The following is a 15,245-nucleotide window of genomic DNA, read 5'->3' on the forward strand; positions in this document are numbered from 1 at the left end:
GGAGGTTTTGACGTCGAACAGAGCACCTACCGGATTCTGGAAAAATTCCGGCCACCCGCGACTGTTTTCAATAATTTTCGACCTCTTTCCGTTATGTTCTGACCTCGAGCTAGTTATGAAAAATATTCAACATGTTGAGACGAAGAATTGCAGCCTCGTTTCACCGCTATTGGAGGTGGTTGACGGTGGCTCTGCCGCCGTCTGTAACAGGCTTTTCCGGCCACTTCCGGCTAACTCAAGGGAAGTTTCTGCTCAATTAGATTCTTCATTTGGATACGATCATTTCGGTATATTATACTCAATTTTTTGATATCGTATGATTAAGTTATGAATTTTTACGATTTTGATCGTTCGATTTGTGATCTGTGAAGATCGGACCGTTCGATGGACTTGTAGTTTTGATATAATGATCGTATGACGTTCCCAGTGACTTTGTAGGGTCATGGGCGAAGATCCGACTGTTGGAACTTCGTATAATTGTGAAATAGTGATTCGGAAGGCGTTTCGTGAGAATCCGACCGTCAGATTTTTGTATAAATTTGTGGAGATGTTTGTAAGGATGATTCAGGAAGATCCGATCGTTAGCTCTTAGTGATAATTTTGGAGGATGATCCTAAGGGTGACCAGTGAAGATCCGACCGTTGGATCATCATTAATTTAGAATCCGACCGTTGGATTGTCGTATAAGTGTGGTTTATGAATGGTTTGCTAAGTAAAGATCATATCTGATTAGGTGACTGACGGATCTAGTTGGTGGATGATTCGGATTATTATATTTGGCTTTTTAGAAAACGCAACAGGATTTTAGGTGAGTAAATTGCACATGGTTCATTTACGAACCGAAATTAGTGATTTATATTGAATTATGAATGTGTGGAAATTGTTTTAAGAAAATAAAGATTTGTTTGAAATAATATAAACTTGATCGACTACGGTTCATAGGGTTGCGGCTCACAGGTAAGGAAAATAAATTTAAGTATAAAATGAATTTCTTATTTTAATGCATGTGAACTATAGTTGGTATTAGTGGTCATTCCTGAGTGAATGATTATGTGTGTGTGTGTGTGTATATATATATATATATTTACGTGGAATATATATTTGGATGGTGTGACAGTGAATGAATTAATTGATGATAATGATGATTTATTATCTTGAGTACTTACATTATGTCATGTAATTGTTGATATTTTTGTGAGGAAGTGTAAGGGAGTCAAAGTAAAATATTTGAGTCATATAGGACGACTTTTATATGTTTTGATCTACGGATCATATCACAGTAGTGACTGAGGCAATATTATTGTATGACTGCACCTTGGCCAAGGTGCCAGGTTATGATTTAGTTAGAGCTCTAGTCTGTCTGTCATTGTGTTTCAGGAGAGTAACAGAAAAGGGTTACATGAGGCATTTGAACGCAGAGTTTGTCTGCCATTGTGTTTCATGGGAGTAACAGATAAGGGTTACATGAGGCCTTTGAATACACATTGTTTTTTTTTTAAGGGGAGTTTTCAAGTTCAATCGTTATTGAGAGAGTGTCGAGGGTGAGTCTTTGTTTTGAAAATGGTTTAGAAATTGAGATTGAATGTATGAATTGTGCTATTAATACTTGAGTGGTTATTGTTAGCTTAAATTGTGCAATTTCTAAATTTACTCATATGAGCTTTCAAAAATCTTACCGGGTTTTGTGTTGTTGCAATCCCGGTACACTATTCAAATGGTGTAGCGGATAATCATGCAGATCAGGTTAATCAGGGTGGAGACCGAGCTGGTTAAGTGTTGCAGTATTTACTTTATTTTCCTTCTATTGTGAGCTTTGTTGTGCTCATTTTGAGCTTTAAAATTTTAATTGGTGAGAGTGTGCTGTAATAAGTAACTTGAGGATTTGGTTTATGTAATATTGAGTAGTGTGAGGCGTGGTTGTTTCTGAGAAAAAAATTCAGAACGTCATTTGTATTTGTTATTATTCATGTTTCGGATTTGAATTTGATATTCAAAATTCGGGGTGTGACATATCCGAACCAAAATATATATATGTACGTTAGTAACATACATACTTCAGAATAAAAAAAATAAAAAATAAAAAGTCAGTGGCCCCAACGTGGCTCTGCAATTGCCTAGCTTAGACTAGACACAGTGACAGTGTGGATTAATAACAGTGACACACTATCAGTGTTTATACTTCAATATTTTATAGCAAAATATTTTTCTTCAACTTATACACCATTAGGTCATCTCCAGTAGAAGAGCCGAACTAGGCTTTGTAGCCATTTTGAGAAAATTTTGGACTCCAACAAGCAATAGCCATAGGGCTAGAAAGTGGGGCTCGGTCCAAAGGGAGGAGGATGACCGACTGTAGCCCAAAAGGTCACTCTTGGGCTTTTGAAGAGACTCACAACCAAAACCCAATAGATTTAAATGTTGGCTACTTTTGCATGCATGCATGCATTGATTTGGCAAAAAAAAAAAAATCAATGGGTCATATTACATTACCGTTACAATCCGACAGTGGATGACTCTGATATCAATTAAGTGACTAGATGCGGCTAGCTAGCCGTTGTTTTTTTTTTTATGTATTAATAATGGACATTTTTGTGTTATCAATAAAAAAAAAGGGTTCCTTTTTCTTTTCATTCTACCTTTATATACATACATTTTATCTCCCTAATTTCTCACATTTTCTACCTCCTCCTCTATTAGTACCTATACTTATTTAAAAACATGTCCACTCCTCTCAAAGATGTGAATTGGACAAAGAAAAAAGATGAAGCTCTTTGTATTACATATATGAAAGTCTCTGAAAATTCTACGATATAGACCAAAAGGGAGTTAACATTTGGAAACAAGTGGAGCGAGAATTCATCGACATCTTCAATGGCAATTCTTCAAATGTAAGGGCATCTCCAGCCCATGATGTCAAAAGTCATAGCCATTTCAAAATTTGACACCCCTAGTTTCATTACTATTCATTCAGATTTTGCATCTCCAACCTATTAGACCTATATTTATTTTAATTAGTTTAAAACAATCATTTAACTACAATATGAATTCATATATCATACATAATTATTTGGGAAAATCGTCCGTACAGTACCTGACCTTTTCCCCATTCTAAACTTCAGTAACTCAAGTTCAGAAAATATTAGAATGGTACCTGAGGTTTTGACCCCCATAGAAGATTGGTACCTGATGCTGTTAGCACCGTTACAAAAATTGATAGCTGGCATATTTTGATCATTAAATGACTAATTTACCCTTTAGTTTAAAAAAATTATTTAAATTTTTGGTTTGTCAAATTTTATCTTTCGAGCCCGTAGGATTAAACTAGGTGTCATTTCAAGATTATAGAATTTTCGGAGGATTTTTTCGTACACCCGAGCTATTTTTAATAATTTTTGGAAGTTGGTAATATCCAAAAATATAATTAAAAATATAAACTAGAGGCGGTTTAATCTGGAGCGTCCATTTTAATCACTGTTTGATCTCAATCGTTGAATTTGAGTATATATAAGTTGAACCAGCTTGAGGAGCACCAGATTACAGCCCAGACTGATGGTATCTCCACTTTCTGGCCAACACCAAACATCAGACAGGTGTCGTTCAACTCCTCTCAGCATCGCGAACTGGAGCTCGGTTGTCCCTGCTCCGAACGACAGGCGATGGAGGCAGGAAGAAGCCCGAAAACTTCTCGAGTTCATCAGCGGGTTTTCCTATTCCGGCTTGGTCATAGCGTCTCACTGGTGTCAGAAGCTTCCTTTTGACCTATTCGACCCATCCATAGTGTTGGTTTGTCCAGATGATAAGACAAGAGAGAGAATCGAAGGGGAGAATAATTTTGGGATTTCCGGCAAGTTTCCAAGCTTCTGGCCGACCAATCTGTTTTAGTTTGCTTGCAATTATTGTCTTTTGAAGATTATGCTTTTTGGGTTTTGATTGTTTCAGTGTATAATTGATAGATTTGGGTACTGTGATTTGTTGGGCTACTGTGTTCTTGAATAAGAATATGCTTTGGATTTTGATTTTTGTGTGAAATAAATAGATAGGAGAGATAACTGATACAGATTCATTGATTGAGGGAAGAGAAATAGAGGAAACTGATAACGGAGTAGTTAGTCCAAAGACTCCAAACTTGAATGGACCAGAGGGGACGAGAGAGAGGAACAGTAGGGAGAGAGAGAAAAATAGAAGAAAAAAAATGTTTAGATAAAAGAATAATGGATTAAGACATGAAAAGATGAAAATATCCTTCAGTTGTCAGGTTCCGTAACGGAGCTAACGGCATCAGGTACCAATCTTCAGTCGAGGTCAAAACCTCATGTACCGTTCTGATATTTTCTAAACTTGAGGTACTGAAGTTTAGAATGGACAAAAGGTCAGGTACTGTACGGACGATTTTCCCTAATTATTTTATATAATATATCGTCATTAATTGTAATTTTAAAATATTAAATTTTGGGAATCATGTATATTCGTGCCATATGTCAACACTATTTAGGATATGATATCTTATCTCTATCTCGGTTGAGATTTTATTTGCCACGTGTCAATACTAACGACCAAATAACTCATTAATTACATATATTTTCATACCTTGAAACTAGGTAATTCACTTGTCTTTATGCCAAAATATCATACACTTACTCAATTCCCTTCTTTACTTAGAAGGTCTTGGCAAGAGAAGAAAGTACACCATTCAAAATCAAGAAAATACAAAGTGAGGAAAGAAGGAATGAAGGAACGGATGTTGAGAAAAAATCGTAATTCGGAGCTCTGGCATTCTTTAGCGGCTCCTTGTTGTGAGTAACTCTTGTTAATTACATGACTTGGTTTGGAACTGGGCTAGACCATGAGCAATTCCTGCGTAATCATTTTCTTTGGGGCATTTTGGCCCTCTTGTTACCAAAACAAAATTCTTGTTTTTGATAAACAGTTTTAGATATTGGTCCCCTTATTTCTTTTTAGACCAAATTGTTTTACCGTTTCAATTTAAATAGAGAATGTTGATATTGGATTCAGTAATTAAAAAATTATCACTTGATTTCCAAAAATGTATGTGCAAGATATTTTACCATACTCGCCAATTTCACTTGCACATTACATTAGTGTGAAAGTAAATTTTATTTCGAATATTATTTCATATCTAGTATTCCACCTAACCTATGACTATGAATTTGGTAGCTAGGTTGACAGGACCCGCCTTGGATTTCACCATGAAATCTGAAGTCGCCCTGCGGGGCTCAACACAGAAGAAATTCTACAAAAAATTTAACGGAATTTCTCCTAAAAATTGACCTACTCAAAAGCCTGTAGAAAGACAATACACTTCTAAACCAATGCACCCTTATTCTTCTGGAGCCACCCTGCTCCTTAAATCACAACATCTCCCATTTTACAAACAATTCTCAACTTAAGAATATTAATCACACGAGTTATCAGAGCAATCTAATGCATAAGGTATACCAAAAGATGGGCTGATAGATCATGATTCTAAAAAATGCTAGGTGGTAATCAGGCGGTAGTCCGAATCCTAGTGCCTAGAGGCCTAGGCGGGACTAGGCGGTTTTTAATTTTAAATTTTAATTTTATTTTTATAACATATAAAGAGTAGTTTCTCATATTCATTACCTATAAAGTGTAGTTTCTCAAGAGTTATTTAGGCTTAGGTTGTGTTCTCGATGACTTGATCATTGATGAGATTATTCAGGACATAAAATATCATTCATATATTAGTAATTGAACTTAGACCTTGGTTCGTCTATTTTAGCAGCCAACTAAGCAAAAAAAAAAAATCCTATAATTAAAGGTGCCAAACACCTTTTCCTAGATTCATCCCATAATATTAAATACCTTTTTTCTAAATCCATCCCGTATTCATACCCACCGAAAAAGACTTCACCTTTCTTGAGGGAGAAGAATTCTCGATTTCCCTTTTCCTCATAGACCCACCATGGATTTAGCCTCTAAGCTCCATTGCCTCGACCGTCCTCACCGGCTTCGCCCTTTTCAACGCCCGGACGACCTTTCTCCCACCTCGCCTCCGCTCCATTTCGCAACAAATCACCGCTCAATCAACTATAGGCAACATCAACTCTATCAAAACCAGTACTTTATTCAAATCCATAAGACCCAGTTCTCATTCAGGAACTAGGTTGTCGCTACTGTCAATGGTCGAGAGAGAGGTCTTGGTTTTTAGTTTTGGTTTGTCCAACAGTGACAGAATGAAAAGTGAGAAATTGTTGTCTTTGACTGAAAAAAAAAAAAAATTCATCGCCCGCCCAGCTCCCAAATCGCCTAGCCACCAACCAGACCGCCTAGGCGGTCGCCGAGCAGCCTCACTCCTAATTTAATTGCCTAGGGAAAAATCAGGTCGGTGACGAGACTCCTAGCGCTTAGGAGCCTCCTAGATTGCAGCCTAGACCGTTTTTTAGAACATTGAGAGACATAAAGGATCGATACATTTTACAAGCGGAAGCTATGATAGCTATGCCTCAACTTCATGTACGCTAGACCTCAAGCTAATCTAGTCTACAAACTGGGCATTTGAAACCAAACGGCCCATGGGAAAAGCATTTGAAAACCGTTAGGGTGAGTGGACGGAAAAATAAGTAATTTCAAATGAACAAGTGAAACTTAAAGCTTTCCCAATTTATTCTCTTAAAAACCTCGCATGCAGTAAAATCTTAAAAACCACTCTTAATCCTTCTCTTTACTGAAATCTCAAATACGTATGGTAAAACATTTCAAAAGCCGTCTCAAAATCTCTTTAAAACTTCGTATCTTAAAAATAGGTGATGACTAGGGGGAACATCCGACTAGTCATCTCATGACACCTGGAGGGGATTGCCGACTAGCAGAGACACATCAGAGGGGACTGCCGACTGGACGAGGAGGTGATGATTAGAGGAGACTGCCGACTAACAATAGATAGTTAGAAAGAACTGCTGACTAACTATCTCATGCTACTTGGAGGGGACTGCCGACTAGATGACGCATCAGAGGGGATTGGTGACCGGAATATTCTGGAGGGGACTACCGACCAGAATATTGTCTGGAGGGGACTGCCGACCAGACTATTACCTGGAGGGGACTGCCGACCAAGTAATGCATGCATGTGCTGACTTATTTACCTCCTCAATAATCTTGAATCAACCTCTTCAAACTAAATGCTTCCAAAAAAGAAAACTCAATATTAATTCCATAAATCCTCAATAATCACCGGAAACATATTTCAATAAATCATGATAAATCAAATACTCAAATATTATCAGCATGCCACTAAACATAATTTATGAGGTTCCGATAAATCAACAATTAAGGGAAATCATTCTATTATAAAATCATATACTAAATCTCAAATCACTACACGGCTGCAATCCGTAGTGTAAAATCAGCGCTGCTGCTCTTGCATTTTTAATTCTTTGTATTTCTGATGCAATTTTTGCATCTTTTCTTTTCTCATTGTTTATTTTCTTTTTTATGCCTATTGGCTTGGTTTCGTTGTAATCTTTCAATTTCAATAAAGGGCTGACCTCATTTTACTCAAAAAAAAAAAATACTAAATCTCAACCGAAACATAATAAAATAAATCAAATACTACAAGCATAATTATTTAAAATCAAATGTCCACTCACAGTACTATTTAGGCGACCACCCATACTGTTTTCTTCGTCGAGCAGTAGCTCAGTACATCGCCATGTACACAATTATATTATGTGAATAACAACTCGACAATTAAATATGATTCCCAAAATCAAATCCTCGTAAATCAACATTTTCATTTCTTCTTGGATTCAACCCAAACTTCACCACTCCATTACTTTACAGGTTCTATGGCAGAGTCTATAGAAATCCGACGGTCGGATTCTCGTAAATCGATAATCAAAATATCGATAATCAGAAATTCAAAATCAATATCAAACTTCTCCGATTTCCACCAAAATCACATCTACAATATATATATATATATATATATATATATATATATATATAACTGGCTAAAAATAATAATTAAATTCCTGCCCTACAAGCCTCTATGCGCATCTACAGTAGCAGCGCGTAAGCCCCACGCGCCGCCTGCCACCACCTCCGATGACCACCAAATTTTGGCAGCAACACCTACTCAACAAGCCCAAGACTTTTCTCAACTACAACAAATTCCAATTTTACCTTGAAGTGTTCGAGATTGGCCGGTGAAAATTTTTCAGAAATTTTCAAACCCTAGGATCAGGTTTTTCCTTGATTCTTCCTCTACACTGCAAATTGGAGCTAGAAGCTTGAGGGAAAGTGTTGTATGAATCCAGGCGCTCCTATAGGTCTTGGTTTGGTGGTCGAAGATGGCCGAAATTGGGAGAAATCGACGTTGACCTCAAACTGCTACAGTAAACTTCATGGCTTTGATTCTCTCTTCTCCAGCCACAATACCATAACCCATAGCCACAACTTTCAGAGGAGGAGGTCGTGGTTCCAACAAGACTAGTGGCTCACCATTTGGTGGCCGGACGGCGATGAATCGCTGAAAAATCAGAATACCTGAAGAAAACGGTGCTGCAGTCCCTTCTCCTCTGATACGCTAAAAGCAAACGCATAATTTAACCCTAAAATGTCATCGTTAGTATATAGTAAATAAAGATCGTTCTATTTCGGGGATTGAGGGTATACCTGTAATTGTAAAAACAAATTAATAAAAGTAAAAAGTATTACTTACAAAAATAAAACAAAGAATAAAAATATATACAAATGAACACAAAATGGGGTTTTAGGATTATTAAATTAAAAACTAAAATAAAGAAAATGTAAAAACATATATACACGGGTGGAATGAGTGAACAAAGATCAAAACCGAAACTATGATCAAATTCGATTAAACCCTAATATTGTTCATTTAAGTCATGAGAAAGGAGTTGATCATGTGAAATATTCAAAAGCAAATAATTTCCCATTTTTTACTTTTCAATGCTATTAACCTAAGTGAAAGCACAAAGATTAATCCTATCAAACATGTAATCAAGCCCTAGAAAGCTAGTCAATCATGACATGTTTAACGCATGAAACACATGGAAATGCTATCAACTCAAGTGTGCAACTTAGTATGAAAAAGTCCACCTAATTGCAATCCTCTTTAATTAAATTCGGTTTTTGTCCAAAACTTTACTACTTCGATTCAAGTTACACAAAACAAAAAGTTGATTTCATGTTCTTAAATCTAGCACCATTCATATCAAAACCCTAAGTACGTGTTTCGAACCACATAAGATTAAAATACAAAAGATATCTATAAAGCAAATTTAATTAAACAAACTCACATAAGCAACTCTCGAATTACAATATAAGAGTCGAAATTCTCATTTAATCATAAAAATTTCAGAAATAATAATTTTGTTCAATCATGAATGTCAACTAAAACAAAACCAACGAAATTCAAAGCAAAGGTTACAAAGTAAAGGTCGAATTACACCGTGGATGGAAGATGAGGATGGGTGATTGACGTTGCGATCCTTGAAGCTTGAAAGCAAGTCTTCAATGGTGGATGGTGGAGGAAAAGGTCACGACTCCTTCTTCTCTTGCTTCAGCCTTGCTTGAATCCCGTGGCTTGCTTTAGAGGATGGAGAGAATTTTTCTAATGTGTTGTGTTGTGTTGGTGTGATGTTGTGTGATGGTCTGTAGAATTGTGTAGAGAATGCTCCTATTTATAGGAGGATGACAACTTAGTCTCCAAGTCTTCAAGATTGATCCACACAGCATTAGCCAATCAGATAACGCCACGTCAGCTCTGTTATGTCATCCAACCAATAAGAAACCTCCAATTTAACACCTTGATTTAGGGAGATTATTTTTGAATTAATTGCATGATTATTTTCTGATTTATCTCCTCAAATAACTATCCAATCATGCCACACAGCTTCGACCAATCACAGAATGCTATGTCAGCTCTGCCATGTCACTCAACCAATCAAAAAGCTCCAAAATAAATCCATAATCTTTCCAAATATATTATTGCTGATTTTCCCAAGATTTAATCTGATTTTTCTCTTAATTTTCGGCCAAAATACTCTTGAGTGAAAATAGGAATGAATCTGGACTTGTTTTGGAGTTTTTCTCCCTTAAATCTCTCCCTGGCATCATTATCCTTGATCATCTCTTGATTTTTGACATTAACCCCATAATTTCCACATTATCTCCATGATTTCCCATGCAAAAATCAGATTTAATCTCCCATAATATCTCCCACGTCATCATGTGGTCTCCTAATGTCTTCAGGTTTCCTAGCCTCATCAGGATTCCTGCGTTGACTGGGATTCCTAGTCAGACCAGGAAAACTCCATTTCTTCCTTTAAGCTCATTTCGTCTCCATTTATTCCAATGCACCTAGAAAATTAAAATTAAATTAAAATTTATTTATTTAAGGAAATAACTAAGTAAAATATGAGGAAATAATTATTAAAACGTCGCATTAAAATGCTCCTATCATCCTCCTTGATTCACCTTGCGGAGTCCAAAATAAATCACCAAACCACCATATAATTGAAGAGGAGGAAGAGAGCTTTCTAACGGTACCTTATGCGTCAAAATCCGTTGCCGGATAGAGGAGATATGACCAGAAGAAGGTGAAGAGGTCAGGGAGAGAGGGAGAGTCGGGGAGAGAGAAAGAGGGAGGAGAGAGAGAGAGCTCGGTAAGTTTCTGAAAATGAAAACTTACTACAGTAAATTTCCATATAAATAGAAAGTTATCATGTATAGTAACTTTCGTATACGAACTCTAATTTTTATGTGCCACATATTCACGGACTCAGTTTAACGCCCTCTATAACTTCCATGAATAAAATTTTCTCAAAATTTAACCCGAACAAAAAGTTAACTTTTAGGGCCCCCTAAAAGATCTAAACGGAGTTAAAAAGTACAAGTAAATATCATTTACCGTCCTAAAGACTAGAAAACCGGTAAATTTAGGTTCGGGATGTTACAGAGGTGGACTACTAACCTGCGATTTGGTTAGAATTTAATATTACTCATAATACAATATCTTGTCATAATAGAAGTTGAATGAGGAGAGATAAGGGGAAGCTGTAAGAGGCAAAAGTCACATGGACTCGATTCAGTTGAAACCAACGAAGTAGACTAACATGCATGATTTTTGACTGGAGAATGAGCAATTGGAAGATGCCACTACTAGAGACTTCCAGTTGTTGATGAGTTATCAGTTGATGAGACACGATCTCATCGTAAGCGAAGTCTCAACTGTTGTTTGAGCATAGAAGACCCAACATAATTGGATTTGGATGTACTGAAAGGGTTTGGCCCTTCAAATTCTCTTGGCAATGGCAATGAGGCTGATTTTGATACAACCGTCATCATCCGAATAAGTTGCATTTCTCTGTTAGAGGAGTTGAAGAAAATCACACCGAAAATCAAGCCTAGGTTGAGAGAAGAAGCGATGATGTTGGCGAGTGATTGGAAGGCCAAGATGACACAATATATGGCTTGACCTCTACGTTGTAAGATGAGTTAGTGTCCATAAAAAAGAATAAAGAGAAAATTATATAATGTAAGATGTTATAACTTATTTCAAATAAGATGTATACTATACCTCTTAATCTGGTAAATCGTTGATTTGATGAGTAATTTAGCTACTATAACAAATATTCTTAACTACACTATCTTCCTCTTCATCTTGGCATCCAATTGTTTTAAAAACATTGACTATCATCATTTTTGTTTTGAAAAATGAAACTTAACCAAGTAATTAGCTAGACCATGAGAAGTAAATACTTGAGTGCATAACCCACAAGTCCTTAGCCACTTTTTATAGGTCGGTGGTTAGTTCTAGATTGATGGTTTTGAAAACAAAAACAATGGACTATACCATTGTTTTGAAAAACAGTGGGATCACGTGGTCTGAAAAACAACAAACCTCTTTCATATATGGTCTTCGTGTGACTAATTTGTATCTTAAAATAAATTAAAAATGAAAACATTTCACACTATACATGACATACACAGTTTAGACACACGTGATCGACTTTCCTTCTTCTTTCAATTTTTCCTTAGATTTTCACTGTACTAATACATTAACAAATGGTTCTAGATTGACAGTTTTGAAAACAAAAAAATGGATGATGCCGTAGTTTTGAAAACAAAAACAAGATCACTCGATTCTAAGAAACAATAAACCAGTTTCACACATGGATTTTGGTCTTAAAATAAAAAGGCTATTCACAACAAAAACATAGGGTTTTTTTTTTTTTTTGATAATGGCAAAGTACCTAGTCTTATTAGCTAGGTGCCTCACTTAGATTATTATTAATAAGACAGGGGGGGGGGGGGACATGAAACGAAACCTAAAACCCTTAAAGCATTACATTGACCCTCATAGAGAATATCATGAATAATAATAGGTATCTCATCAATCTAGAAATCATCAACTTTACTCCAACTAGCAAGTTGTGCAAGTTGATTGGCCACATCATTTGCTTCTCTATAAGTATGTTGACATTGAAAATACAAAAAAGAGTTAGCATACCTTTTGCAATCTTCAACAATGCAGCCTACCTTAGAAAGATCTTCCTCCTCCCTTGAAAGGGCATTTACAATAGCTACACAATCTGTCTCAAACTCCACCTCATCCTAACCTTGGTGAACAACAACTAGCAACCCAACTTGAAGAGACTCTATCTCGGCTTGGAAAGCATGCGGATTAAACATGAGGCAATCGTCGAGCCAATGCAACCATGCATTTGCCAGTTTCATCCCTCACAAGACACCAATACCTCCACCAACCCTTCTCATGTCTGAAACTACCATCTATATTTACTTTCAGCCCTCCCCTAGGTGGGCATTTCCATTTTGCAATCGGTCTTTTGAAACTCTTGCCTTCACGAATATGGAACTTCTTGTATTCTTCCAAAAAACTACAAACCCATTTAGTCACATTATGGGACAAAACAGCTTTGCTTCTACACTATGTTGTTTCTCTCACACCACACTGCCTACAAAAACATCAAGAATAACTCAAATTGTTCACCTGTGTATTGTGACAACATAGTACTTATCCAATCCATGACTGAGACTGCAGGATGCGCCGAAGGGCCCAGTTTGAGGGAACTAGAAATATAGGTTTCTAGTCCCGATAAGTTGTTGTCACAAACTGGGCCAAGTTTGCAGTAAGTTGTTAACCGATAAGTTACCACGTTTTGTAACTTATCAGGTAATCAAGTAGAAGGGAATACTTTTTTATTTTTTTATTATTTTATGATGACTTACATGCTATGTACTTGGCATATAGAGAGAGAAACCCACCCTGAACAATTGCGCCCCGAACCCTATGGAAGCACCTCAATAATTGGGTCAATATACATTGTAACAAACACGAAATGTATCAAAGTCAACACCCATTTTTTACTAGAGTGAATCTCAAAAATTAAATTAAGAAAATATTTGTTTTACACATCGACATTCATGGTTCCATTACCTAGGGTTGTCAATTCCGACACGACCCGATAATACGACTCGAAACCCGCATGAAATAAAGTGGGTTGAACCTGCACGATTAATAAGTGGGTCGGCCATGGATCGACCACGGGTCAACCCGCCAACACGAAGTGAACATGTATAACCCGATTATGTTATACTTCTTCTGGAAATATTGGACGTTAGGAGTATTTGATCATAGGATTAGATAATTTAAAATATTTTTCTTTACAATTATTGAATTTAATTAGTTATGAATTACATATAATTATTTATATTATCGTTTTGTAGAGTTTTTAGTGAATTTAATCAATTATGGGGTCATTTTGTCTAACACGGCATGACCTATTTATTAAATTGGTTATGTGGGTTGGAAACGGGTAACCCGTTTAATAAATACGTTGAGTTTTTGTTTGAATTTTTGACACGATTATTAAATAGATTGGGTTTGGATTTGTGTTTTGCGACACTACAAATATCTTGACTAGACACGAACCTAACCCGACACGACCCATTGACAGCCTTACCATTACCGTGAATGGTAAAAAAATAAAGAATTTTTTTAATTTGAGCACAAAATGAGAGATATTGTTACTTAATAGTTAATAGCATTAATACTTTTTGTTTCCCCTTTATGGCAATCGCGTTATCTGTTAGCAAATAAAATTATAAAAGCATTGTCAAATTAGGTTCCGAATTTGATACAATGTTAACCCTCATATTACTCTATATAAAACCCAAACCTTATGTCCAATAGTCTATCATAAAATTTACAACTAGAAGAATGATGGAGCGCATTTGTTCCATCCTCGAGTTGACTACCACTCTCCTCCTCACCATCGTCACCATACCTTTGCATAAATACTACTTAAAAACAGTCCCTACTCAGTTGTCCCCTTCAGCAGCCTCTTCTTTGAGAGATCCTTGAGGCCGCACTACACCAATTTCGGAATCAGACAACACATATCAGACGACAGCAAACATTTTAACTGTCGTCTGATTTAATCAGACGACAGCAAGAAATATTGTGTCGTCTGAGTTTTTGAATTAGACAACAGTTTTTTCTTGACTCTTGTGCAATAGCATTTCAGACAATGGTTTATTTTTTTGATGTTGTCTGAATGAATTAATTCAGACAACAGTTATTATGTGATGTTATCCAAGGTTCATTTATACAATGGTTGATTTTTGCTGTTGTCTGATTATTTTCAGTCACACAACTGTTATTAGGTGTCTGTTGTCTGATATCTTGTAAGTCAATGGCTACTGAAAGATGTTGTTTGATTTAAGTGGTTCAGACAATGGTTTTTAATTTGTCTGTTGTTACATGAGTTTCAGACAATGCACTTTATTTGATGTTGTCTGAGTTTTAGATCTTTTTTTTTGGATACAATGAATAGCTGACTTTAGTTAGGGTTTGACTTATACTTTTAACACTTAAACTCTTTCAACTCGTTCCCTCTCCATTCCATCGAGCAAAACACCTAGTCCGCCTCCAGCTGAAAATCACTCTCTCTCACTCTCATCCCTCAGTCCCGCTCTCAGCCCAACCCTCAGCCCCGCCCTCAGCCCACTCTCAGACCACGAACCCGTCTCTCTCGATCAGCCCCGCCCCCATTCCATCGAGCAAAACACCCAGTCCGCCTCCAGCTGAAAATCACTCTCTCTCTCACTCTCATCCCTTAGTCCCGCTCTCAGTCCCGCCCTCAGCCCCGCCCTCAGCCCTCTCTCAGACCACGAACCCGTCTCTACTAAGCAGTTTGAAGGCAGATCCTCTCAAACTT

The sequence above is a fragment of the Rosa chinensis genome, chromosome 2 (assembly GCF_002994745.2).
Source record: "Rosa chinensis cultivar Old Blush chromosome 2, RchiOBHm-V2, whole genome shotgun sequence".
NCBI lineage: Eukaryota > Viridiplantae > Streptophyta > Magnoliopsida > Rosales > Rosaceae > Rosa > Rosa chinensis.